The sequence below is a fragment of the Eucyclogobius newberryi genome, unplaced genomic scaffold (assembly GCF_026437365.1).
Source record: "Eucyclogobius newberryi isolate DKJ021-1_F unplaced genomic scaffold, fEucNew1.0.hap1 SCAF_14, whole genome shotgun sequence".
NCBI lineage: Eukaryota > Metazoa > Chordata > Actinopteri > Gobiiformes > Gobiidae > Eucyclogobius > Eucyclogobius newberryi.
In genome coordinates this window covers 15,595,284-15,600,081 of record NW_027315768.1, presented here as the reverse complement: position 1 = coordinate 15,600,081, position 4,798 = coordinate 15,595,284, and the positions used below count along the sequence as shown (strand labels likewise).

At 40.1% G+C, this 4,798-nt stretch overlaps 1 long non-coding RNA gene across 2 annotated transcripts; it reads left to right on the top strand.

The window, feature by feature from the left end:
• LOC140359161 (uncharacterized) lies at window positions 1–2,794 on the top strand. 2 transcript variants are annotated; one of them, XR_011926831.1, is made up of 4 exons: window positions 1–358; window positions 432–752; window positions 2,590–2,658; window positions 2,725–2,794. It is a non-coding gene; the product is annotated as an uncharacterized lncRNA (long non-coding RNA). The 2 variants fall into 2 exon arrangements; XR_011926830.1 differs by having other exon boundaries at window positions 1–752.
• The last annotated feature ends 2,004 nt before the right edge of the window (window positions 2,795–4,798 follow it).

Below are 4,798 nucleotides of genomic sequence, written 5' to 3'. Positions count from 1 at the left end.
ATCTGTATCTGGACTAACTAGGACATTTTTCCCAATTAGGTGCCTCTATTTCTAAGTATTATGAACAATGGTGGCATGAGCGAGTGTATTAAAGGCTGATTTCAGAGCATGTGAACATAATTCAAACTCTAGTCTATGAAAAGCTTTATCTCGTAAATCTGGCCAGAGAGCACATGCTTTTAAACTCTTTGTCAATTTGGAGAAAACCATTCAAAAAAGATCCAGCCCATTTTGTGGTTTCCTATTCATTTGCATAATTTAATGAGTCCTGTTCATTGTAATGCAATACCAAGTGCAGCAGGAACATAGAATGACAGTTTGAGTTAATGAAATGTGTTAACGGTATCATCATTTACTTGTATGTTAATTAGCGCAATTAATTTCCCCTGCTCGGTAATCTGAATATTGTAATAATCTTTGCTTCCCTCCAGGAATGAAACCCACAAGACACAGACTTCTGGGACCACTGGAACATTTTCCACAAGTTTGGATGATTAAAAACAAAATAAGTATAATAAATAAATGGTGAATTTCAATGCGAACACTCCCGACACTGTGCTTTGTCCTAAAGGGAGACGACGCAGAGCAAAGGATAATTCTCTGTCGTCACGGTTACCTGACCTCTGACCTGCCTGAGGAAGTGTCATGCTCTCTCCCCTGGACAAGGTGTGCTGCCCCAGTCGGTGGCGATAAAAGCCCCATAAGTGGATGTGCTCTCGGTGCCTTGAAGGAGGAGACACATCGGGAGGCAGGTGAGCGTGACCACAGCCACAGTTATTTTACTTTGACCACCAGCTGAAGCAAACTCCTTCACAAACTGGAGCTGGCTCGTACGTCAGATAGAGTCCAGAACAAAAGGTTATAAATATAATGAAAAATTAAAGGCAGATATCTATTTCACAGAGAAATACTAGTGAACATTTATTGTAAAATGGACTAATTTCATGGCTAGAAAACGTTTCGGCAGTAAAATACTGTATAGACAACGGAGCAACAGAGCTTGGACTATGTGGAGAGGATTTGGAATGGCAGTGATTGAATATGGTTTTCTTAAACTGCTTTGTGGACTGAAACAAAACCTACTGCCAATGCAAATCCCCCCCAACGTCTGCCAGATACAATGTGGCCTTAAACCAGAACTACCCCACGATTTGTGCTTTTGAACCAAACCAGGCCTAGAACAGGTGACTTTTTCAGGCATGTTCTGAATTCAGGACTTATATAGTTAAATAGTTGGAAATAACTGACTGATCTGAAGCCTGGACAGTCATGTGCATGTTCAAAAATGAATGCGCTCTCTACTTTTTATGGATGTAAACGTTTGAGCACTGAACTTGCTCTAGTCTTCTGTCCTGTCGCTCAAAGTATTGGACTGAAGTTCACAATGCTCTGCAGACGGTTTTTCACATTGACATCCCTCTTAATTTTAGAACTGTATACTTCCCTCAAAACTCCTGCCATGGACACAATTGGCGGATACCTTTGGAATGTACTTTTGGTGGCAGGAAATAAGGCCAAAACAAAGAAATGGATGACTCAAACACCACCAACGATCAAGGACTGGACTGACATAGGAACAGACATCAGACAAATTTGACCAACTGTGGACCAACTGGAACTTTTATTTTAATTCCTATTTTTCATGATAGTGTTCCAAATTTTGTGTGTGTTTTATGTTTTGAACAAAAAAAAAATTAAAAGCTCTTGTCTTTGACAGTGGTTGTCTAGTTCCCTAATATTTTGGAACATTTCTGTTCTGCAGAATTTATAACCACATGTAGCGGTTATAAATTTGTAGTTTGCCGCAATTATCTAAAATTATTATTTTGAAGATTTTTTGATTACTACACTTTTTGTGCCACACAATTGTATTTGTTGACAGACAGGTGTTATTCAAAATCTTATTTATACCAACTTGTTTGGATCTTTTCATCACAACAGACGGCTTTGGCTTATCCCACTCCAGCTGAATGGTGTAATTGTACTGGCTTCGTCTTCAAACTTATTTTTCCAATTCATGTGCAAAATGCATAAATACAATAACTACATGGAGCAGCTACATTATAATCATGCAATAACATTCGCCCGTATGTGTGGTGGGATTCAAAATGCAATTGGGATTATAGTTCTTAAGCATTGGGAGGTAATGTGAACTGTTGGTGGAAATGACTTATTACATTATATTGTCCCGGATATACAAAATACTGCTGCTTCTTAGTCCTCTGCCCAATTTTAACTGTTTTCGTTTTGGAGGAGGATAGGACTGCAATTTTGGAAAATGACTATTATTTGCCTTTCTCGGAGAATCAACAACTCGAAAGTACAGTGCCATGAATGAATTGTTGGCATTTTACATTCATTTACAATATGTTTGGTCTGGCTTTTATTAAATTGCTTTGAGACTGTACGTGTGCGGGGAGAAAACACTTATCTGTCATACTCAACATTTTGTTTATAGCCGCTGTCTAATTGTGTTTTTCCCTCTCAAAAGCATTTGGCCACCCGAAAAGTGCTTCAAATTTCTGCATTCTTTACGCGTTCTTGCCCTTGATCAAACAGACAATGGCGGATATCTCTTTTTTTCCCCAGGCGAGGAAGCGCAGCATGGACCAACTCAATAACCTGATATTCAACTCAATGTGGCCAATTTAGCAGAAGGTCAGTGCCTATTTCTTTTTTTTTCTTTTTTTATTTCAGAGACAATTTGGTGACCTCCCTCTGAAGCCCCCAGCAGGACAGAGTGGAGGCAAACAGGAAAGTGCGTGTGTTGACATTGCGGCGCGGCCCTGGACTTCAAGGTGAAAAGATACCTGGTGTGGCAACGATTATGCAAACCCGCCAGTGCTTATTTTATACATTTAAGGTCATCATTTGAAGCTGAGATGGATGTTTAAAGTGAAAAGTATAGTGCGCTGGCCAAACCCATCATCCCTTTGAAACAAGTCAGCTTAATTTACAACAATGCATTTAAAGACAAAATTACAGTTTGACACCGCTCCAAATCAGGAAGCTAAAATCCCAAGTCTTTATTGTGAAATTCCCATCCTGCTGTTTTGCATTTACCGTATGTATGTTTCACTTAGGCCCTGCTGTGAAAATTGAATCGTCCACAATGAGACACCTCTGTCAAATTTTCCACATTATGTTTGTCTTTGTTCTCAATCCCAGTGTGCGCTTGTTTTGTAGCCGAAATACAATTGCACAGAGATTAGCTGTCATAATTTGTAAGATAGTCTCCCAGCGGTGATATACTTTTCACACTAAATGCACAAAATAACTCTTTGTCTCTTTTTTGGGTAACATTTGAAGGTCAGACACGACAATGGTCTCAACTTACTCATAGTCTGAAGAGGGTGACTATTTTCAGTCCGTGACAAGAGCACTGGCACTTGCTGTTATCCGAGTCCATTCAGAAGCGATTTCAGAGACGTTTTTGGTTCTGAAAATGTACATTAAACGGTGTCAACAACATCGCGGAGGTCAGAGTGGAGTCTCCCCGGCGAGTGCGGCGGCTGCGGCGGCTCTCGGGGACTGAGCGACCCCCTGAGTGGTGGATTGGTGATGGTTCTCAGTGTCTCTCGTCATGTGCCTGGCAGCTTTGACACAGGTAATATGCATGCACGCTGACAGAGCCAGGGATGTGCACCACAGACAATGATGTACATATCATTTTCCTCACTGACTGATTGAAGACTGTAATCTGCACCGGACTTTTCTCTCTGATTACACACATCTCAGGGAGCAAAACAAGGACTAGGAGCCGCCACTGGGCACCGGGCTCATCCAGGGCTTTCAGCGCTTCAAGAGGGACTGCAGTCGGCCTTTAAGGTGAGCTCAATTTTCCTCCCATTTACACTATTGTTACAAGTGTCGGATAGAATGCATCTGCGAGATAGTGGTCAAACAGCGGCTGTCTGAAGATGAGACAGGACAGAGATGTAGTCCACTCCCAAGGTCATCCTATTCCCATTGCAGTGGGGCTCGCTCAAGCACCTCGCACCAAAATAAGGCATTTATATTCACAATTTTACAAATTGTTAAGTCTAATTGCACAGAATAAATCATAAACTATAAACCGCTCCAATAGCATATACTGCGGAGGTCCGACATGAGAGGTCATACTGATGCACTCATTCCCAGAACATGTGCGGCGGCCCTCTTACTAATACCATGCAGGAGGAGGCAATCAAAAAGCCTTGTGTGAAATATGAAATGCGTAAACGTGTATAGAGCACCAATAAAAACACACCGACTCTCAAACTCTTACGTTAACGGTGTAATCTTAGTTAGAATTATATTATGAAAGAGAGAAATACCTATTACTATATATGTGCTTGCTAATACCTGCTTTCATTTGCGTAGTTGTACTGTAAAACTACAAAAATAACTTTAAAATTTATAAGATAAGATAAGACAAGATATTCCTTTATTGTCCACACATGGGGAAATTTAAAATATATAGTTTTCACTGATAACATGAACGTGAGCTACAGTCATTTGTGTATTAGAAGGCCCATCACTATCATGTGTGTTGTAATATTCATATCTTTCACATTGCGTTTGACTTAAAAACAATGTATCTCGGATGTAAAAATCCAACAATGGAAATAGATGATAGATGGATGATAGATGGATACCTGTGGATTGTACATTCGGCTGCAGCAAAAAAAAAAAAAGCAATAATAACAAAGAGATAGATGTCAGGGACGGAGCTGAAATAACATATAAAATGGAAAGACTTTTGTAGTGAATTTGAAAATGGACATTTTTGTTGGACATCGCATGGGACAAATGTGAC